Source organism: Odocoileus virginianus, unplaced genomic scaffold (genome assembly GCF_023699985.2).
Source record: "Odocoileus virginianus isolate 20LAN1187 ecotype Illinois unplaced genomic scaffold, Ovbor_1.2 Unplaced_Contig_18, whole genome shotgun sequence".
Classification (NCBI taxonomy): Eukaryota; Metazoa; Chordata; class Mammalia; order Artiodactyla; family Cervidae; genus Odocoileus; species Odocoileus virginianus.
Window position 1 is genome coordinate 221602 of NW_027224335.1, and position 24696 is coordinate 246297.

General features: G+C 38.6%; 1 protein-coding gene across 2 annotated transcripts in view; it reads right to left on the reverse strand.

Annotated features, from left to right (window-relative positions):
* The window catches only part of MAGED1 (MAGE family member D1), a 79494-nt gene that overhangs the window by 36153 nt on the left and 18645 nt on the right, over window positions 1-24696 (reverse strand). The window contains exon 2 of one of the 2 annotated variants that reach the window (XM_020886766.2): window positions 7318-7405. The exons of the other annotated variant lie outside the window; for it this stretch is intronic. The gene's annotated coding sequence lies outside the window, so the exon portion shown is untranslated. The remainder of the gene's footprint in view (window positions 1-7317; window positions 7406-24696) is intronic. 2 annotated transcript variants of the gene reach the window in all.

The window sequence follows — 24696 nt, forward strand, 5'->3', positions numbered from 1 at the left end:
AGTCACAGATAGAGTGGAGCTGGAAATTACTGGTCCAAAACAGCCAGGGACAGAGGAGACTGAAGACAGGAGAGGAGAAATTTATTCTGAGAAACTCATACCGCCACAAGAGGGCACAACAAGAATGCAGTATTTCCCCTGGTTCCCCTCCATCTTTCCTGCTGCTCATCTTTTTTGTTTCCACCCTTCACCCTCACATGTGTATATTTTTGAGATTCTCTCCTGCTCCCTCTTCTCACTCCACATATTCTCCTGGGGCAGTCTCACTCATACCTTAATTAAAACCACCACCTCTGCACTTGATGACCTCCAAAACTATCTAACCCTATTTTCTTCACAGCAGCAGAATAAGATTGCTGGTTGCTTATTGAGTAATTTCTCTTGGACTTTCCAAAGGTGCTTCAGATTTCAACTGTTCAAAATCGAACTCATCATTTTCCCCCTCAAACCTGTTCTTCATTCTGAGTTCCCCAGCTCAGGGAATGGCTTTTAAATCTCAACCACCCAAGGCAGTAAGAAAACTGAGGATCATCCTAGATTCCTTCTCATCAGCCTTCATATATCCTCCAGTCAGGCACCAAGTTCTTAATTCCTTATATACATGTATCCTAATTTCATTCCCACTGCCTTAACTGAGGCATCAACATCTCTCCTCTTTTGTAACAGCCTCTGAAATGGTTTCCCTGTACCCAGTTCTGTCTTCTTCAGAGTATCCATCACAATCTCATCCACTGGATATTTCTAAATTGCAAATCTTATCCTGTTAATTCTTTGACTGAAATCCCCAAATATCTTCCCACTGTTCTTAGCATAGCATTCAAGGTTCTCCATGATCCAGCCACTATCTCCTTCTCATTAAATACCCTCTCACTCTCTATGTTCCAAGTATACTAATGATCTTGAACATATCATAAATATACTGTAAACACTGAATTATTTCATATAATGTGTCTTTGTTCATACCACCACTGCTTGAAATGACTCTTTATTTCTCAGATCCAACAGTTAAAATTGACAACACACCTTTCAAGATGTATGCATAAATTTTTTTCTGGAACCCTCTCCTACCCAGCAGAATTAACTATTTCTTCCTTTGTGTCTCTAATGTATTCTATATAGACTTTTTATCAAGCATCTGTGATATGTTGCTGTGTAGATTTGTTTACATGTCTCTTTTTACTAATATCAATTTCTCTATGACCAGGAACATATCTTTTTCTTATCTCTATCAAACTATTTATCAGAGTGCCTGGTATAGAGAAGAAACTTAAAATATTTCTTTAAAAAATCATCAGGATGTAGTATATGAGGCCAGCCTGATGCCAGTCTCCAATCTCTGGCAAATATCAGTAATCTACCAAACAATTGCCCCCTTGCACCTCAGAATCACTGTCAAGACAGCATAGTATGAAAACTTATTTCAATCAGTTGGAATAGGCACAAGACATTTATTTCTTACCTTGGAATGTAGGCTGTCACAATGGAGTGCCTAAGCAATAAGTGGAGTTGATCTAAGAGAACTAACATGGGAGAAGTAACATAACTAATGGCAGAGTATCTCCTAAATACTCTTTCAACAGTATGTTGTAGCAAAAATTGGCATCGGGAGGTCAATTCTGTCCATGTGCATCCAGCACTGCCCACTGAAGAAACAGAAACATCTTGTCATCAGAAGAAACAAAACCCCATATATTGGTATTCTGATTTATACTTCAATTTTGTCTCAACTCATTCAGAAAATATTCCTCTCTGACTAAAGGACCAGAAATCTGGTAACAAGCAAAGTGCTGCACTGAGCTAACAGGCATATCACACCTGGAGAAACAGTGGATCAACATATCTTCATTCCTTCTGCATCCAGGAACTCTGGGAAAAGTACAGAAAAGGGTAAAAGCTCTTTTCTTAAACAGAACAACAATTTATTGGAGCACTGTTTCCAAATCTTAAGACCATAATATATATATAAAATGATGACATGTATAGACACAGGGCTATACTGGACAAGACTTTTCATGGCCAGAAGTAACTGGCCTGGAACCTCCAGGCAAACTGGGCTACCTGTACAGTGTATTAGTTTCCTATCGTCAGTACAAATTACCACAAACTTAGTGGCTTAAAGCAGCATTACATTTATTCTTTTATAATTCCAGAAGTTGAAAGTCTAAAATGAGTTCACAAGGTTGCATTCCTTCTGGAAGTTCTAGGGGAGAATCCATTTTCTTGCTTTTTCCAGCTTCCACAGAGTCTACACATTTCTTAGTTCATGACCCTTTTATTCATTATCAAAGCCAGCAACTTAGTATCTTCTTTCCTCCCTGCAGCCCATGGGGTCACAGAGTCAGACATGACTTAGCGACTGAAAAACAACAACAAAACTGTCTGCCAATTTCAGAGTCTACACCATGAGAAGTGGTTATGGAGAACGTCTGAGAAGAGAATCAGGCTATTAATGAAATCTTTCAAACTTGGAGGTGATCCCTATTCAAAGGAGTTATAGGATAAACTCTTTATAACCTTTACTCCATTTCTGGAGCCCAATGTGCAGTTTCTAGGAGTATTTACCAGATCCCAAAATCGACTGAATGCTACAAAAACTCACTGCACTGAAGAATGAATTGTGATTTCTGGAATGAATCCCATAATGATAAATAAAGGCTAACACATCTCTGAAGATTTCCACATTGCCACTATAAACTCAGAAGAATTAAACTCTCTGGGATTCAAATCCTAGCTCTTCCAGTGATAGCTCTGTGACCTTGGGGAAATTCTTTCATCTCTTTTTCTCAGTTTCTTCATGTGCAAAAAAAGAATCAGAGTTCCTCTATTATGACTGCTGCAAGAATTAAATGATTAAACACACTATGTAAAGTTCTTATAGTGCTGTTGTTCAGTTGCTAAGTTATATCCAACTCTTTATGACCTCATATACGGCAGCAACCCAGGCTTCCCTGTACTTGACCATCTTCCAGAGTTTCTCAGACTCATATCCATTGAGTCAGTGATACCATCCAACCATCTCATCCTCTGTCGCCCCCTTCTCCTCCTGCCTTCAATCTTTCCCAGCATCAGGATCTTTTCCAATGAGTTGGCTCTTTGCATCAGGTGGCCAAAGTACTGGAGCTTCAGCTTCAGCATCAGTCCTTCCAATGAATATTCAGGGTTGATTTCCTTTAGGATTGACTGGTTTGATCTCCTTGCAGTCCAAGGGATTCTCAAGAGTCTTCTCCAGCACCACAATTCGAAAGTATCAATTCTTTGGCACTCAGTCTGCTTTACATGGCCCAACTCTCACTCGTGGTAGGTACATAATTATATGCAATAAGTGGAAAGTATTTTAATTAACTTTTATTATAAACCTTCTTTTCATTTCTACAAAAATTTGATTTTTCTCAAAAAGACCTTTCCACAACATTACATTAATACGATTCCTGTGTTGTCTAATGCTGAGTAAAATTACACTTCAAACTGAAGGCCTTTCTACATTTACTGCAATGTGAACTCACTGATATCAAATAAGGCTAAATCCTGCTGAAAGCATACTTAAAATTTTTATTTACACAGAAGGTCTTGCCTTTATGAATCATTTCATGATAGATAAGACAGCCTCTAATTTAAGCCTTCTTCATTCTAGTAGTTTCTTTTCACCATGAATTTGCCGATGATAAAGAAGGATCTCTTTCCATCTCCACTATGAATTTTCGGATGTTCTATAGGGCTGATATCAGCAAAATCTCCTTTCCACATTCATTACATGCATAAGGTTTCTTTGCACCATGAATTCTTCCATGCTTAGTAAGGTCTGAACTGGATCTGAAAAGCTTTCCACACAGGCATTACAAGCACGGAGGATTTTTTTTTCCATCGGATTTTCTCTTCTCTCTCTCATGTTTCAAAAGAAAATCTCTGAGCTTGTTCTAAAGTCTTTTCCAGTTAATACATTCACAGGGTTTCTTTTCACTATGCTTCTTCATATGCTGGAAAAAGCTTGATTATTCACTGCAATTTCTTTCACATTGGGAATGTTTTCCCACCCTATGAAATTTCTGGTGTTGAAAGAGAATTGAGCTCTGCCTGAAGGCCTTCCCACATTTTTACAGTCTCATGTGAATGAGTAAGTTCTCAGGAGTGAATCCTCAGATATCAAATAAAACCAACCTCAATGACTAAAAATTACTTTATATTCATTACCTTCATAGGATTTCTCTCTACTAGAGTATTTTGAGGCATCAACCATGAACACTAATAACAACATCAAAAAGCTTTCAGACACTAATCATAAACGTAGGATTTCTGTGCATCAAAATTTCTCAACGTCTCACACAGTCTAAAAATTTTGCAGAGTGATAGTCCTAGGAACTGTAACTCTATGTTCTTTCTTCTAGAGGTTTTCCTCATATAGCAGACATCTAGCTCAGCCTATTCTCAGCCATCACACTCTCAGCCTTTCTCTTCAGTAGGATTATCTTTATAAGTGGCAGGCAGTGTTGTGCCTGCAACAGACCTCCCTGGAAAAGGGAACATGTTAGATTCTTCCCTGCCAAGCTTTCTTGAAGCCTATGTCATCATATGCTAGTCTTCTCCACAAAAGAGACTCTGACCAATTGGTCTTGGATTCTGGATCCATAATATTCTCTGAAATTTGGCTTTTTCTGAAATTCCCCTCTTTCGAGTAGATCGTACTCTTAGTTATAAATGATAGATCCTCAAACATAAATGGGTAAAAAACATGTGTAAACCATTCACAAAAAGGAAATACAGATAATAAACACATGATATATTTCACCTTAATAGTCATCAATAACTGTAAATTGAAACAACCATGTGAGGTGAACTGTTCCTCTTTCATTCTCACCAAGCAGTTTATATGAGTGCATGTTTGTTGTCTTTGCTGGTATGAATGTAAACTGGTACCAATTTCTAGAAAACAACTTCCCAGTGTGTAATTATGAGTCAGAAAATAGTTGTACCTTTTGAGCCACTCTTTAGAAAATCTATCCAACAGAATGGTCAGATATGCAAATAAAAATTCACATACAAAATGACTCATTGAAGCATTAATATTAGTGAAAAAAAATGGGAACACAAAATATCCAAAAACATGGAAACTGCAGTATATTCAACAAATTGCAGTATACTCTTCTGATGGGATATTATGCAGACATCAAAAATGTTGCCAAAAATTGTTACTGACAAGGGAGATTCTCATGAGATAATTTTTAAAGAAAGCAGGTTTTAGAGGAGAAAGCATGAGCTGATTGCATCCCTTCAAAATTCTTATGTTGAAGTCCTAACCTCCAATACCTCAGAATGTGACTATCTGGATATAGGACCTTTAAAGAGGTGATTAAGTTAAAATGAGGTCATTAGGGCAGGCCTTTATCCAATATGACTGGTGTCCTTACAAGAAGTTAGAACACAGAGACACATAGCAGGAAGAACATGTAAAGACATGACACAGAGGAAAAGATGGCTATCTACAAGTCAAGGATAGAGGACTGAGAAAAAACCAACCCTATCAACACCGTGTATTTCATTACAGCAGTACTGGCAAACTAATATAGCAGGATACAAAACTGTATATACTGAAAGAAAATATATCAATTAGTTAATAGGATTTATAGCTGGGTAACGAAATGAACAAGTTTATTTCCTTCCTTATAAAGTTTTATTAGTCTCCAAAAATCCTCATGATGAGCATATCTCTACCTTAATAATACAAAATATGTTTAAAAAGGTAAATATATGCATAAGCAAACAATTAAAAAAGAACAGACAGAAAAAATCGTATAACTTTTACTTGATGAAGTTGCCAAATTGAGGTAGAAAGAAAATTGGTCAGAAAAGTAAGACCAAGGAACTTCTTGGCTTTGTCTCATTTTTAGGTGGCTGCTCAACTCAGGAAGGCTTGGAGAAGCAAAGTAATGTCACGATGACTGGTTTGTTTGGAAGGTAGTGGCAGAGACAGTGAAGGAGATTCAACTGAGTAGAGAAATAAGAAGATGACCTGAACAAAGGAGGTGCTAAGAGTGAAAAGCAAGGATTTGGAAGAAGGGAGACAGCAAGAGATTCATTTTCAGGGTACTGAAAAAGGGGAAGCAATAGAGAAGCAAGAAATAACTGGGCATGCTAACAAAAAGGTAGCCACAAAGAAAATAAGAAAAGATTCTCCTTTGCCTGGTCTTGTGGCACCCACCAGATGGAGAGTTTGAGAGGGGTATAGGGGTTCAGAATGTCACCCCAAAATATGCCATGTTGGCATATTGATTATTTGAATTATTTTGAATTAAAGGTACTTGAGAAACAGCTGGTGCAAGGATACTCTGGACCTCCTTTGTCTCCCTGAAAGCAGGATAAAAGTTTCTCAAGGGAAAGATATCTTCCCTGTACCAGAAGGGTAGAAGGCATCGTTATCACAAGAGACAGGTAATTTAGAGCCCAAGAAGGCTGGACAAAAAACCTTATTAATTCTTTACTATTTACTACTTCTAGCCCCAAACCCTCTATGCCTTGTTGATACTTCCTAAATTTATTGGGTTTTGTTTTGTCTAAAAGGTATAACAGCTCTGCTCTGGTCACTTGAGTTTCACATTTTTGTAAGACTTCTGTATATACAAAATTAAATTAGCTTTTCTGATTTGAGAGAATAGCATTGAAACATGTACATCACCATATGTAAAACAGATGACCAGTGCAAGTTTGATGCATGAAGCAGGGCACTCAAAGCTGGTGCTCTGGGACAACCCAGAGGGATAGGGTGGGGAGGGAGGTGGGAGGGGGTTCAGGATGGGGGACACATGTATACCTGTGGCTGATTCATGTTGATATATGGCAAAAACATCACAATATGTGAAGCAATCATCCTCCAATTAAAATAAATTAATTTAAAAAATTAAATTAGTTTTTCTCCTGTTAATCTGTCACATGTCAATTATTAGACAAGTCAAAGAACTTAGAAAGGAAGAAGGAAAAAGTCTCCCGCCCCTACAGTTGCAACAATAAACATAACAAAAGCACAAGCACTTCACTGAAAGGCTGTACTTCACATGGAAAACCTTGAGAGATAGATATTATTATTTCAAATGTATAGATGAAGAAACTGATGGTCAGAGAGGGGAACTGACTTCAGTATTTTAGAATTAGTAAGTATGGGAACTGACAGCCAGTTCAAGTATGCTAGGCTCTTAACCTGTGTTTTCCCACCATGCCAAGGGGCCTGTGGGCATTCACCAACCAAAATTCCAAAACTACCCTAACACTATCTAATAAAGGTATAAGTTCACAAGCCCCTTCCTGCCTCAGTTTCCTTTCTGTGCTCACCTAAGAGGACTTCTTTCTGGGTTTCGTTGTCCTCAGCTCTTTCCAAATTCAGCTGGGAATTTATTTTGGTCTTTTGATGTGGAAAATCCTGCAGTTGAAAAGGAAACAAAACTTCGTGGTTAGAACTGGGGTACTTCATGTCCCTAAATTCAGTTCTGAAAGGTATAGGGAGGGCGATGGAAGGGGGTTTCTTACTCAGGAGGTTTCAGAGCCAGGCAAAGGTCTTACGAAAGAGGCTGTGTTTCCAAGGGCCAGGGAGAGGGTACTGACCTTGATCGATAAAAACCTGAAAAAAATGTCATTTACTCTTCACGGATTTGTTCCATAATCCACAAACAAAAAACATTGGAATCCAAAGGTTAGAGTGCACTGAACTGGTTAAGTACATAGGCTTCAGGGTTAAACAGGACAAGGCTAAAATCCCAATGTTGTTTCTTCCATGCTATTGGACCTTGGGCAAGTATCTTTACTTTTTTGAGCACCGGATATGTGGAAACAGAATGTTGCCTGCCATTCCAGTAAACAACAAATGCTGCCCACCAGCAAGTCAACAACCACTGGAGCCGCCCCCCGCCCTCTCCACATGGTTCATTCTGAAGGGAATTCACTATAGAGAAAAACAGGAAGCATTCTATGCTGGGGATACTTGCTCTAGATAGTCATAAGATGCATATGTAAGAAATAAATTGATCCCAGACTCTTGCATCTTCCCAAACATAAACACTAAAATCATTAACTAGAGATGTATATCTTTGCATTAGCAATAATATTTTGATGTTTGAGTACATTTTTTTCCCAGGGGAAAAAAAAAAAAACCTCCTGTCTCCTCCCTCAGTAAGGTTCCCGAATCAAACTTAACTCCCAACTTTTAGGTTGCACAGTTTAATTCAGCCAACAGATCTTTCCTTTCTAAAATGAAGAAAATAAAACCCAAAAGGTAATGAAACATCCTGAGCCTAAATCTTATCTCAAAAAAAAAAAGGTAGGAAAGAGTTCAAGGAAAATTTTCCACTTCTGGTAATTGCCACCCAGATTGTTTGGACAAATTCGCATAATAAGACAACTGAAAAAAATCTTGGTAAAAAAGAAGTAACAACTACCTGAAAACAACAAAAACGGCAATAAAAATATGGCAACAGAGCAACACCATGAGAAAAGGGGAACCTAGAGAAGTAAATATAAACAGAGGCAATTTCTGCCCTGAGGGCAATCCCCACAAATTTAACTTCTATTTCAGCTGTCTTGAAAGGCAAAGGAAACAGATTAAAGCCCACAACTACTTAGAGTAGGAAAACTATCAGGAGACCCTCCCTACAACCAGCTGGATAGATGAGAAGGAGGTCATTTTGCAGCTCAAGTTGAACTACAGGACTTGCCCTGGGATCCTTGAACCTTGAATTAGACAAAGAAGCAAATCAACAGGATCAGCTGATAACAGAAAAGATTTCAAACACTGGGATTAGCGAACACAAGCCAAATAAATACTTATTTTAAGTATTTTTCACAGATAAATAACAAACTTAAAGATATTTCCAAGCAACAGGAAATTACAACTAGTATATCATAATTAAACCTAATCAAACTTAAAAAAAATACAATACCCCAAACAAAAAGCTCAAGGAATAGCTTCAGTCGGGAGACTAGGAAAATAATTTGTGAAAATTTAAGTCAGAGGAAATTAATAAGAGTCAAAAGGCGGAAAGAAGAATGTAAGTATAGGTGTGTGCACACTAAATCGCTTCACTCATGTCCGATTCTGTGCAACCCTATGGACTGTGGCCTGCCAGGCTCCTTTGTCCATGGAATTTTCCAGCAAGAATACTGGAGTAGGTTGCCATTTCCTCCTCCAGGGGATCTTCCTGAACCAGGGATTGAACCTGCATCTCTTACATCTCCTGCATTGGCAGGTGGGTTCTTTACCACTAGCGCCATCTGGAAAGTCCCAGAAGACTGTAAAAGACTCAAATTGCTCTTACTCACCAAGCAGGTAAGAACTTTGCAAAAGTGATCACACTAAATCTTAACAACTACTTGATGAGACACAAAATAAATCTTAACAACTACTTTATGAGACACAAAATACAGAATTTCATTGATAATAAACAAAATCCTTTTCATATCTTTTTTCCATTTCTAAAAGCAAAATTGGGCTCCAGATCTGCTTTTTCTTTAAAATATAGCTAGTAAAAGTCCAGAACCTAATTTTACAAATGCAAATGTTCACAATCAACAAAAGGAAACTCAAAAAGAGATGTGGGCTCTGTACTCCCCTACAGCCTTGGAGGGGTGGAAATCATTTCGCTTCACAATTATTTCAAATATTCTAAATTTTAAAGGTGTTAAATTAAGAATTTTAATAAGATGTCAATCTTGTGCTCTTTTACAATATGGAGACTTATGAATATTCATAACTTCTACCAACTAACTCTATTCTCTGTTAATACAAATCTTTCCTTAAAAGTATTAAAGAAAGGGATAAGACTTCTACAACTTTAGAAATTGATGTTTTGTTCTATGAAAATAACCCACAAAAGACATGTATAATTCTTACTTGGTAATTCATTAACCTGGTATGGTAGACAGAATAATGGTCTTCCCAAGATGTCCACATCCTGATCCTGTGAATTTGTCACCTTACATAGCAAATGGAACTTTGCATTTGTGATTAAGGATCTTGAGATGAAGAGATTATCCTGAATTATCCTGGTGGACTCAATGTAATTACAAGAGTCTTTATAAGGAAGCAGGAGGATCAGAGTCAGAGAAGGAACTATGAACATGAAAGTAGAAGGTCAGAGTCAGAGAGATGAAGATGATATACAGGTAGATCTGAAGATGGAGAAAAAGACTATGAACCAAGGGAATGCTGGCAGCCTCTAAGAAGCTAAAAAAAGCAAGGAAAAAGATTTCCCCTCAGAACCTTGGGTGGGAGCTCAACTCTGATAATACATTGATTTTAGGATTGCTGACCTCCAGAACTGCAAGACAGTAAATTTATGCTTATTAAATTTGTGTTTATTATCTATGCTACATTTTTTTTACAGCAGCGATAGGTAACTAATACATCTGGTGATAAAGTTGAAATTGCCATCTCTCCATTTAAAAACAGATTAATACTTCTAAGATCATTCTGACAATTTGGGTATGGATCATTGGCACTTTCTTCTCTACCCATAGGCATTGGTAAACAAACATAAACCCATGATTCTAGTGGACTCACTATGTAAGAATACTTTGAGAGGATATATTTGTAATGATTTCTATTTCACCAGTGAGAAAAATGAAACATCTAAGGTCAGTACACAAAGAGCTAGGATTCAAATCTCTATCTACTGGCTACAAAGTCCAATATTTTTTCACTACATCTTGCTGCCTCTCAAACTACTTGGGATGTGATGAAGAAAGGGTAGAACATCTAAATGTATTCCTCAGACAAACCACAGCTGCACAAAAAACTCCATGTTTGTGAGGTACTCTATTTTCTTTAATTCCATGCTTATAATGAGCAACATGATGTTTTCTTAGTTTGACTTTCCAAGTACCCCAAATAACATGCCCTAGAGAGAGGACCTGAGTATTCTGGCTATCAGAAAGAAAACATTAGTGTAAAACATGTGTGCTTTTCTATCTGTATCTATCTTAGTCTCAGTAAATTAATTTGTATTTGTTTATCACCAAGTTTCTTTTTTTTTTCACTTCAGCATTTCACAAATGCTAAAGACTAAATCCTGGACGTGCGTGTGTGCGAAGTCACTTCAGTCGTGTCTGACTCCACAACTCCATGGACTGTAGCCTGCCAGGCTCCTCTGTTCATGGGATTCTCCAGGCAAGAATACTAGAGTGGGTTGCCATGCCCTCCTCCAGGGGATCTTCCTGACCCAGGGATCGAACCCAGGTCTCTTACATCTCCTGCATTGGCAGGTGGGTTCTTTACCACTAGCACCACCAAGATAGTAGTCACTTAACTGAAATACTACCACCTGGTGGCTCAGTGGTAAAGAATTTACCTGCAATGTGGGAGATGTGGTTTGATCCCTGGGTTGAGAAGATATCCTGGAGAAGGAAATGGCAACTCACTCCAGTATTCTTGCCTGGGAAATCCCACAGACAGAAGAGCCTGGCAGGCTACAGCCCATGGGGTCGCAGAGTCAGACACAACTTAGCAACTAAACAACAACAAGGTTTTTTATTTAGTACTGGTAAAATTTCCAAATAAAGGTAATTTCCTTTCTTTGATGAATTTTGCAGTATTTACACATCAAACACAGATCGTTAGAGCAGGAAGCCTCAGAGATGCTCAAGTGAAACTGTTTCACAAAAGAATTAATTAAAAAAAAGAATTCTATTTTACTTTATCTACAATGACATCAACTTACAGAGGTATAAGGACTGAATGGGAAAAACAATTGCAGTTATTCACAAATTACATTAACAAACCAAAAACACTTTGTAATAATTCACTGAACTGTATAATTCATGTATAAAACACACTTCTAAGTATGTTTTATATAAATATTATGTAAAAACTCAATAAAATTTGCAAATGAACAACTGGGCCTGGAGAAAGGTTAGTAAGGTGAATGGATCTAAAAACCATACACTAGAAACACGCATTCCCATACTCTAGTCACAACAAATTACAAAGTATAATTTAAAAGTATTAACTAGAGCAACAAAAACTATCAGTGCAAAGAAACAAAACAGGCATGAGACCCTTACAGAGAAAATTATAAAACTTTTTTCAAAGACATTAAAAATACCTAGATAAAAGAAGAGATAAACTACATTCTTTGTTGTAAAGATGTCATTTCTGTATCTATAATCTATAACCAAAATGTAGTTCTAATCAAAATTTCAGTTTCTTAGAGACCATATTAACCTTATCTCAAAATTCACATGGAAAGGTAAACAGCAAAGAACATACTTATGAGGGAGAGGAATAAGGAAGGGGTCTTTCCCTATCAAACATCAGATACATTATAAAACTACAGTAATTAACAGTGTAATACTAGTATAGAAGAGACAAATAGGCCAGTGGAACAGAACAGAAAATCTAAAAACAGATACATAAATATATACATACATAACAACTTGGTATATTATAGAGATAGCATTATAAATCTGTGGAGAATGAACAGACAACACAGTAAACAGTCCTTGAACTACCAATTAATCATTCAGAAAAAAATTAAGATCTCTACATAATACAACACATAAAAATGAATTCAAAGTGAGTCATAAATCTAATTCTGAAGATTATAAAAATTTTATAGGAAGATATACTAAAACACCTTTATGAGATCAAGATGAGGGCATATAGAGAAACTGATAATTTCATATGGAAATGGAAGTGGCTGCTCTTCCATGAAGGCCAAGGTGATCAATCAATTCAGTTCAGTTGCTTAGTCGTGTCTAACTCTTTGCAATCCCGTGAACCACAGCACACCAGGCCTCCCTATCCATCACCAACTGCCAGAGTCTACCCAAACCCATGTCCATTGAGTCAGTGATGCCATCCAACCATCTCATCCTCTGTTGTCCCCTTCTCCTCCTGCCCTCAATCTTTCTCAGCATCAGGGTCTTTTCAAATAAGTCAGCTCTTCGCATTAGGTGGCCAAAGTACTGGAGTTTCAGCTTCAACATCAGTCCTTCCAATGAACACCCAGGACTGATCTCCTTTAGGATGGACTAGTTGGATCTCCTTGCAGTCCAAGGGACTCTCAAGAGTCTTCTCCAACACCACAGTTCAAAAGCATCAATTCTTCTGCGCTCAGCCTTCTTTATAGTCCAACTCTCACATCCATACATGACTACTGGAAAAACCATAGCCTTGACTAGACGGACCTTTGTTGACAAAGTAATGTCTCTGCTTTTTAAGGTGATCAATATAGCATAAATTGAATCATTTATGAAACTATTTCTATTTCCCCCCCTCTTCTAGTTCTTCTAGACCAGAGTGGCCTCCAACTCTCCATTTCTTCAGGTAGTTGCCAAGCTCAAGACTAGATGACCTACATGGTCTAGATGACCACCTGCTCTCTGGTCCCAACACCCAGAGGATTCTCATCCACTGCCAGGTTAACTGCTACTTCTATAGAAAATTAAGTTCTTCCCATGGGCCGTTCCAGGAGGTCTTCTCTGAGCCTTGCCCCAGGATGGGTTAGAGATACCCTCCTCCATATTGCTACTGAAAGTATCACACCCTGGTCTCACCATCAGAATATTCCCTGTTGCAATGTCTGTGTCTATCTCACCTACCAGACTCAGTAGAAAATACATCTAATTCAACTACACCTGCTTATTTGGCAGCAAAGAGTCTATCTATATCACTACATTTTTACTTATTTTCTTTATTGATTAATTAACAGTTTCTAGCTAACTTTTCTAAGGTTTGCAATCAATTGATCTTCTCCACTGGTATCCTAGCACTTCTGACATAATCAGACTATGTATGCTTTCCTCTCTCACCTACTATGACTTCCCCCTTTGTTCACTCACATTTTTTGTCTACCAGGGCCTTGGGAAAATATTTTTCTAATAACCAAGAAAACAAATAGAGGTAATGAAAAGTAGAAAGGCATGCTCATTGCCACCTGAAGTTATCTGTTGACTATTTTCCTTCCTACATAGAATCTCTCCTTTGTGACCTCCAGGATCCCCTCCTCCTTGAAAAATAAGTTCAAAACACCCTTCAGTGATGTATAGAACACACCCTTTACCTCCAAGCCATAAACGGAGCCTGAGCCCGATGGATCTTCCACATCCCTGGTCACAAAATTCCGAACTGGTAAACCACTCACACTGGTATGTGAAACCTCTGCATAACATACTACTCAAGCAATATCTGTCAGATGGACATTTTCGGGTGGCTCGCCCTGTGATATAGAGCAAAGCCCAATGTGTTGTAAAAGATAACAGGGTCCTACACTAATTGTACTGTAGGACTACACTGTAGTGTACAACTGGTAATAAAGAGGATGTTTTCTAGATAACAGAATAATAAGTTATTCTAGAATAACTTTTCCATGTGAGTATGTATGAAAATGCAGCCAGAGCATTAAACAGACTGACACAAATAGAAGCCAAAGGATGAAAGGACATCAAGTGGAGAACCACAATAAATATGCCACTGCTTTCAATATCTTGAAAATTCTAATTCTCAACATGCATAGAGAAAACAAAAATAATAACAATAGTAAAAAGTAAAGAAACAGTTAACTAAAATATGAAATAAGCACCTCCTCATTTTAAATATGCTCTCAGGATCTTCCCAACCCAGGGATTGAACCTGTGTGTCTTACATCTCCTACACTGTCAAGTGAGTTCTTTACCACCAGTGGAACCTGGGAAGCCCAATTTTAAATATGCTGTAATATTAGTGAAATAACATATACAGTCAGATCCAAGAAGTACATTAAATACTAATTTTAATTAAGGTTTAGAACTATTTATTATTCTATTATTAGTTTTAAGATAAAAAAATCAATAATATGGATGCATAATATTTCACATCTTCATATAAAACATTTTGTTAATTTTCTGAAAGTCAATAAACTCAAACAATTTTTGACCACTATAAGTGTATCTCCACTAAATTCGGGTAATTAAAGGTGTGCCATAAACAAACAAGCATAAAAAATGAGACTCTGGACAGGAGGACCTGACCAGTGGAAAAGAACATATAGAGCCACGCAAAACTCAGTAGAACAAAGGAACTAGGGGAAAAAACAGGAGTGTTAGTAGGACTGGACCTGCCCTCAGTGGGTGGGGGACCTGAAGCAGGGATCTGATCCCCACAGCGGAGCAACTGTCTGAGTCAGAGGAGAAACATTTAAGGCTGAGAGTGAAACAGCTGATCCGTGGCAGCCTAAATGGAATGAGAATCAGACAGTCCTTGCCTCAGCCATACATATGCTGGGCAGGAACGCAGGTCGTGGCAGCAGCTGGAAGCTGGAGTTTAGGGATTGTGGAGCAATCCCAGGGCAAGGGCTGCTGTTGACTGCAGAGAGATGGATCAAGGGGATGTGAGGGAGGAGATGTGGTGGGAAATGCCTGTGGAGGAAAGCCAGGCAGCCATGGAAGCAAGGTGATACTGCTGAGTCACACGTAGCCTCTCTCTCTCCACACACCAGCATCAGCAGCTGAATAATAGAAAGGCTGGCCGATTAAATGCTTGACACACTGAACTAGAGTAGGACCCCAGCCAGAGTGATCCTTTAAGTGACTGATGTGCTGAACTACAGAGTAGGACCCCAGTCAGGGGGGCCCCTCTATGTGCCTGATGTGCTGAACAACAGAGAAGGACCCCAGGCAAGGGATCCCTCTAAGTGCCTGAACGGGTGGAGCTATGGAGAAAGACTGGCCAAAGAGGCCTTCTGATTGCCAGCTACAAGAGGCTCAAAAAAAGACTCTGATAGGGCCATAACTCCTGCGGTGGAGGCAGTCTGTGTCCCTGAACACTTGGCGCTGCCAGGGTCCCTGCAAGCCAAGCAGCTGCACCACCTTCACGCTCAACTCTCACTGGGGCAGAGCTGCCACAGGCAAAAAAAAAAAAGTCTTGTGTTTATGCGCGCAGGGTCGCTTCGGTCCTGTCTGACTCTTTGCGACTCTGTAGACTGTGGCCTGCCAGGCTTCTCTGTCAGAGAAGGGGTTCTCCAGGCAAGAATACTGGAGCGTATTGGCCAATACTGGTTGCCATACCCTTCTAGAGCACTGTATTTCCTGCTGCCCTAGCTGCCAACCCCCTGAGTACCTGGTGCTGCCAGAGCCCCTGTGACCCAAGCAGCTTCACCACTTCCACACCTGGCCCTGAAAGGGACAAACTCAAGCACTTTAGGGCAGCCTCAGGAGCTAAACCCCAGTGGACAACCCACATGTAGAGGTGGAAATAAAACCACAATTGAAACCCAGGGGCAGTGTGGCTAAGGAAGAAGACCCAAAACCTTCCCACCAGCTGTACAAGCTGCAGATTAAATCCACATGATCAACTAAGCAGACTCTGTGTCTATGGAATATATAAAAGGCCATTGAGAGCTCCCACAAAAGAAAATGCACTAGCTCTGATAGCTGTGGACATTGGAGGCAAGAACACACAGGAGTAGGACCAGATTAGAATCTGAGCAGCCCCCACAGCAGGTCCAGAGATCAGTACACAATTGGAGGGCATCCTAGGGAGGTAAAGTGGATGGTGATTCCCAGCGCAGGAAAGGACTCTGACGGTAAAGACTCAAAACAACATTTGTTATTCTTATTTTTTGACTTGTTCTGTAGATTCTTTTGGAATAAGCATACAGAGACAAACAACACAACTACTGAAATTAAAAATACTCTAGAAGGAATCAATAGCAGAATATCTGAAGCAGAAGAACAAATCAGTGAGCTGGAAGATAAAATGGTGGAAATAACTTCTGAAGAGCAGAATAAAGTAAAAAGAATGAAAAGAGCTGAGGACAGTCTCAGAGACCTCTGGGACCATATCAAATGCACCAACATTTGAATTATAGGGGTCCCAGAAGAAGAGAAAAAGAAAAGGTATGAGAAAATTTTTGAAGAGATTATAGTTGAAAATTTCCCCAACATGGAAAAGGAAATAGTCAATCAAGTCCAAGAGGCACAAAGAGTCCCATACAGGATAAACCCAAGGAGAAACATGCCAAGACACATACTAATCAAACTAACAAAGACTAAACACAAAGAAAGAATATTAAAAGCAGCAAGGGAGAAGCAACAAGTAACATACAAGGGAAACCCCATATGCTTAACAGCTGATCTTTCAGCAGAAACTCTGCAGGCCAGAAGGGAATGGCAGGATATATTTAAAGTACTGAAAGGGAAAAATCTACAATCAAGATTACTGTACCCAGCAAGGATCTCATTCAAAATTGATGGAGAAATAAAAAGCTTTTCAGACAAGCAAAAGTTAAGAGAATTCAGTACCACCAAACCAGCTTTACAACAAATGTTAAACAGACTTATATAGTCAAGAAATACAACAGAAGAAAAAAGATCTACAAAATCAACCCCAAACAATTAGAAAATGGCAACAGGAACATATATGTCAATAATTACTTTAAATGTAAATGGATTAAATGCTCCAACCAAAAGACACAGACTGGCTGAATGGATACAAAAACAAGACCCATATACATGCTGTCTACAAGAAACCCACTTCAGACCTCAAGACACATATAGACTGAAAGTGAGAGGATGGAAAAATATATTCCATGCAAATGGGAAGCAAAAGAAAGCTGGAGTAGCAATCCTCATATCAGACAAAATAGACCTTAAAATAAAGATTACAAGAGATAAGGAAGGACACTACATAATGATCAAGGGATCAATCCAAGAGGAAGACATAACAATTGTAAATATCTATGTACCCAACATAGGAGCACCTCAATACATAAGACAAACACTAACAGACATAAAAGGAGAAATTGACAGTAACACAATAATAGTAGGAGACTTTAACACTCCACTCACACCAATGGACAGATCATCAAAACAGAAAATTAATAAGGAAACACAAGTCTTAAATGATACATTAGATGAGATGGATCTCACTGATATCTTCAGGACATTCCATCCAAATGCAGAAGAATACACCTTCTTCTCAAGTGCACATGGAACATTCTCCAGGATAGACTACATCTTGGCTCACAAATCGTAAGTGAAGTGAAGTGAAGTCACTCAGTCGTGTTCAACTCTTTGCGACCCCATGGACTGTAGCCTACCAGGATCCTCAGTCCATGGGATTTTCCAGGCAAGAATACTGAAGTGGGTTGTCATTTCCTTCTCCAGGGGATCTTCCTGACCCAGGGATGGAACCCAGGTCTCTGGCATTGTACACAGACACTTTACCGTCTGAGCTACCAGGGAAGCCCCAAATCAAAGCTCAGTAAGTTTAAGAAAACTGAAATTGTATCAAGCATTTTCTCCGACCACAGTGCTATGAAACTAGGTATCAATTACAAGACAAAAACTGTAAGAAATCCAAACACGTGGAGATTAAACAACACATTTCTAAATAACCAATAGGTTACTAAAGAAATCGAAATGGAAACCAAAAAATTTCTGGAAACAAATGACAATGAAAACATGACAACTCAAAACCTATGGGATGCAGCAAAAGCAGTTCTAACAGGGAAGTTTATAGCAATACAATCCTACCTCAAGAAACAAGAAAAACATTGAATAGACAACCTAACTTTACACCTAAAGCAACTGGAAAAAGAAGAAGAAAAAGCCCCAAAATTAGTAGAAGGAAAGAAATCATAAAGATCTGAGCAGAAATAAAAGAAAAAGAAATGAAAGGAAACAATAGTAAAGATTAATAAAACTGAAAGCTGGCTCTTTGAGAAGATTAACAAAATTGACAAACCTTTAGCCAGACTCATCAAGAAAAAAGAGAGAAGAATCAAATCAGCAAAATTAGAAATGAAAAAGGAGAGGTTACAGCAGACAATGCAGAAATACAAAGGATTATAAGAGACTACTATGAACAACTATATGGCAATAAAATGGATAACCTGGAAGAAATGGACAGATTCTTAGAAAAGTTCAATCTTCCAAGACTGAACCAGGAAGAAACAGAAATTATGAACAACCCAATTACAAGCACTGAAATTGAAGCTGTGATCAAAAATCTCCCAAAAAACAAAAGCCCAGGACCAGATGGCTTCACAGGAGAATTCTATCAAACATTTAGAGAAGAGCTAATGCCTATCCTTCTAAAACTCTTTCAAAAAATTGCAGAGGAAGGAACACTTCCAAACTCATTCTATGAGGCCACCATTACCCTGATACCAAAACCAGACAAAGACAACACAAAAAAGAAAACTACAGGCCAATATCACTGATGAACACAGATGCAAAAATCCTCAACAAAATTTTAGCAAACAGAATTCAGCAACACATCAAAAAGCTCATACACCATGATCAAGTTGGGTTTATTCCAGGGATGCAAGGATTCTTCAATATATGCAAATCAATCAATGTGATACACCATATTAACAAATTGAAAGATAAAAACCATATGATCATCTCAATAGATGCAGAAAAAGCCTTTGACAAAATTCAGCACCCATTTATGATTAAAACTCTTCAAAAATGGGCACAGAAGGAACCTACCTCAACATAGTAAAGGCCATATATGCAACCACTGCAAAAAAAAAAAAGAATTAAATATCTAGGAATAAACTTATCCTAAGGAGACAAAAGAACTGTACACAGAAAATTATAAGACACTAATGAAAGAAATCAAAGATGACATAAACAGATGGAGAGATATTCCATGTTCCTGGGTAGGAAGAATCAATATTGTGAAAATGACTATACTACCAAATGCAATCTACAGATTTAACACAATCCCTATCAAATTACCAATGGCATTTTTCACAGAACTAGAACAAAAAATTTCACAGTTCATATGGAAACACAAAAGATCCCAAATAGCCAAAGCAGTCTTGAGAAAGAAGAATGGAGCCAGAAGAATCAAGCTTCCTGACTTCAGCTTATACTACAAAGCTACAGTCATCAAGACAGTATGGTACTGGCACAAAAACAGAAATATAGACCAATGGAACAAGATAGAAAGCCCAGAAATAAACCCATACACCTATGGACACCTTATTTCTGAAAATGGAGGCAAGGCTATACAATGGAGCAAAGACAGCCCTTCAATAAATGGTGCTGGGAAAAAATGGACAGCTACATGTAAAAGAATGAAATTAGAATACTTCCTAACACCATACACAAAGATTAAAGACCTAAACTCGAGTTTTATAGTTTCTGATCTTACATTTAGGTCTTTAATCCATTTTGAATTTATTTTTGTGTATGGTGTTAGGAAGTATTCTAATTTCATTCTTTTACATGTAGCTGTCCATTTTTTCCCAGCACCATTTGAAGGAGGTGGGAGGGGGGACCGGGATGGGGAATACATGTAAATCCATGGCTAATTCATTTCAGTGTATGACAAAAACTACTGTAATGATGTAAAGTAATTAGCCTCCAACTAATAAAAATAAATGGAAAAAAAAACATAGGCAGAACACTCAATGAAATAAATCAAAGCAAGATCCTCTATGACCCACCTCCTAGAGTAATGAAAATAAAAACAAAAGTAAACAAGTGGGACCTGATTAAACTTAAAAGCTTTTGCACAGCAAAGGAAACTATAAGCAAGGTGAAAAGACAACCCTCAGAGTGGGAGAAAATAATAGCAAATGAAACAACTGACAAAGAATTAATTTCCAAAATATACAAGCAGCTCATACAACTCAATACCAGGAAAACAAACAACCCAATTAAAAACTGGGGAAAAGACCTAAACACACAATTCTCCAAAGAAGACATAAAGATGGCTAACAAACACATGAAAAGGTGCTCAACATCACTCATTATTAGAGAAATGCAAATCAAAACTACAATGAGATATCACCTCACACCAGTCAGAATGGCCATCATCAAAAAGTCTACAAACAATAAATGCTGGAAAGGGTGTGGAGAAAAGGGAACACTCTTGCACTGTTGGTGGGAATGTAAACTGATACAGCCACTATGGAAGACAGTATGGAGATTCCTTTAAAAACTAGGAATAAAACCACCATGTAACCCAGGATCCCACTCCTAGGCATATACCCTGAGGAAACCAAAATTGAAAGAGACATATGTATCCCATTGTTCATTGCAGCACTATTTACAATAGCTAGAACATGGAAGCAACCTAGATGTCCATCGACAGATGAATGGGTAAAGAAGTTGTGGTATATATACACAATGGAATATTACTCAGCCATAAAAAATGCATTTGAGTCAGTTCTAATGAGGTGGATGAACCTAGAATCTATTATACAGAGTGAAGTGAGTCAGAAAGAAAAATATAAATACCGTATTCTAACACATATATATGGAATCTAAAAAGAATGGTACTGAAGAATTTACTTACAGGGCAACAATGGAGAAACAGACATAGAGAATAGACTTATGGACATGGGGAGAGGGGAGGAGAGGGTGAGATGTATGGAAAGAGTAACATGGAAACTTACATTACCATATGTAAAATAGATAGCCAACAGGAATTTGCTGTATGGCTCAGGAAACTCAAACAGGGGCTCTGTATCAACCTAGAGGGGTGGGATGGGGAGGGAGATGGGAGGGAGGTTCAAAAGGGAGGGGATATATGTATACCTATGGCTGATTCATGTTGAGGTTTGACAGAAAACAGCAAAATTCTGTAAAGCAATTACCCTTCAATAAAAAATAAATTAATTAAAAATGTAGTAAGTTTTAAAAATAAATAAAAATTTAAAAGCAACTTTCTAGACCCCGAGACAATTTATAATACAATGCCTTCCCCAGTATTAGAAATGTAAAGCATTTTAAAGCTGAATATGCATCCTCCAGAGAGTTTGGTTTCTGTTGAGCATGACTATATGAAAAGATCAAGCCCCAAATAAATAAGAGAAAAAACGGGAAAAAAAAAATTAGACTCTGGTAAGCAGACATTATAAGCAATCCAAATGCTTACCCAGCCAGCTTCACTTCACACTGGCCACAGAAATAAACCAACCAAGGTTCTCAACAGTTGAGACTTTGGGAAAGAAACAAACAAGCCATGGCCCTCCCTAAGGAAAAGATTCCCTAAGGGATAGACTATGGGAAAGAAAGGAAAAAGCCAGCTCCTTCCTTGGAGTTGCCAAAGATGGTTATTCAAGGATCCTCCAAAGACACAGGGTCATCTAAGTCTTTATATTCTGCTATCCACAGATGCTAATTATCTCTGATCACTTCCTGGTTTCAGTTCCTGAGCCCTGAGTATGAGGAAGAGTTAACTGAGTTAAAGTCCACACACAGAACCCCTGGCTAATTGCTAAGATCATTGTTTGAACCATCCAAGAAAGAGGAGCATTGTAGGATGGTAACCCAGGTTATCTTCATTCTCAAATGGCCTCAAAGGCTGAGCAACCACACTAAATTCTAGGGCCCAATTCTTGGGCCTAGAAATTCTGGGAAAGATAGGACCAAACCAAGGTTCTCTACTGAAGCAGTTAAGGGCAACTGTTCCAGGAGAAAGGTGAGACTGTAATCAAGTCCCCCATATTCACAGCAAATCACAAGTCCTTGGCTATCTCTGATCACCTCCAAGCCATAGTATTCTGGCCTCAAAACTAGGGGAGAAAAGAACTAAAGTATGAATCCTCATATACTTTTAGTGGGAGTCAAAACTGGTGCAATCTTTTGAAAATCAATTTTCCATTATCTTTTAATTATCAATTAAAGTTATCTTTTAAAGTTAAAAAGCAAGACATCACTTTGCCAACAAAGGTCCATATAGTCAAAGCTATGGTTTTTCTAGTAGTCATGTACAGATGTGAGAGTTGGACCATAAAGAAGGCTGAGCACTGAAGAATTGATGCTTTTGAACTGTGGTGTTGGAGAAGACTCTTGAGAGTCCCTTGGACAGCAAGGAGATCAAACCAGTCAATCCTAAAGGAAATCAACCCTGAATATTCATTGGAAGGACTGATGCTGAAGCTGAAGCTCCAATACTTTGGCCACCTGATGCAAAGAGCCAACTCATTGGAAAAGACCCTGATGCTGGGAAAGACTGAGGGCAGGAGGAGAAGGGGGCAACAGAGGATGAGATGGTTAGATAGTATCACCAACTCAATGGACATGAGTTTGAGCAAACTCCAGGAGATAGTGAAGGACAGGGAAGTCTGGTGTGCTGCAGTCCATGGGGTTACAAAGAGTCAGACATGACTGAGCGACTGAACAACAACAACAAAGTAAAGTTGAAGATATGCATAAATTATTACTAGCAAATCCCTCTCCCAGACATGTATCTGAAGCACATGTGGAACAGGAGCAGCACTGTTCACAACAGCCAAAAACTGAAAGCAATCCCAATGTTCATAAGTAGTAGAATGTACAAGTAGGTGTGCATGTGCACACGTGTCTATATACACATGTGAAGAAATGATTACCATAAAAGGCAAGTCAGGATAAATGGCTACCTCTGGGAGAGAACCATTACCTCTGGGAGAGAACTGAGGCTTCTAGATAACTTGCAATGTTCTATATTTGGTGTTGGAAGGTTCTTTTATGGGTGTTTACTTTATAATTATTCATTTCAGTATACTTTTACACTTTATGCAACTTTTGGTATTTTTATTATATTACACAATTTGAAAAACAACAACAAAAAAAGAATCCAGGGTCTTCATATGGAACTCCTTTAAAGCATCCCCTAAGAGTATGTGTTCTCAATCTTCTGAGATAAGGGATGATATAAAAAGCATCCACCCCTTTGTGAAAGCTATAGGCACTGGTTATCCACATTCATTTATAATAGGATTCTTGGAATGGGAAGCCCGGGCAGGCTAGGGTCCTACCAGCAGTGCCATTTCCCTGAAAGTTGCTAAGGGCAGTTGTTCAAGTCCCTCCAAGCACAGGAATCAGTGAACAGAATGCCATCTTAGCTTCCCTTCAAGATTTTACCACCAGTTCTTTCCAAGTCCTGGTTTTTGGCCAAAAGAAAAAAGTTTGTGAAGCAAAGACAAAGTTGAAACAAAGCCAGGACCATCCAAGGGATCTGATGCAAAGCTACTTCCATTCCCTAACTCCTCCTCCCTTCCGTAAAAATTTCCATTCCTATCAAAGGATAGGAATGTCCCATCCTTTGCCCAATCAATGTCCAATCCATGTCATATCCAATGTCCAATCGATGTCATAACATGTGCTTCTCAGCCACACTCACCCCTTCTTCTACAAAACAGAGCATCTTTCTCACCTTCCTCTCCGCTCTTAAACCCTGTATCTTTCCCCATCTTTGATGATCCCATGGCTAGCTTGTTCATCCCCCAGTTTCACAGTTCCTTACCTCCTCCACTCCAATTCACCCACCCACAGAACCTTCTCATCATTCAGAACTACTTTTCCTCTGAAATCTTAAACTCCAATATCCTACTATGACCACAATTTCTTATTTGCTGTTCCACTCTTTGAGCTTTGAAGTCACCATAGAGCTTCACCGACAGCCACCCACCTATTTACCCAGCTTCTCTACAGAATCCTACTGAGAATAACACTCTCTCCTGATGAGACTAGACCCCATGGTCTATAACCTAAACAAATCTCATCAGTAATTTCAACAACCCACTTAGCCCTTCAAACTTCCCACCACCCAAAATCACCACACATTCACAAGTCTAAAATCAAATCCAATGTTTGCCTTCCTCGCTCCCACTTCTTGGCAGCTGAATACACCTGGATAAAAGGACAAGACTAAAATCACTTTATTTCCAGCTCAGATATGCATTTATTACTTACTGCCCAACAATCCTCTCTCATTCCCCAGAGAAGGGTGCAACCTTA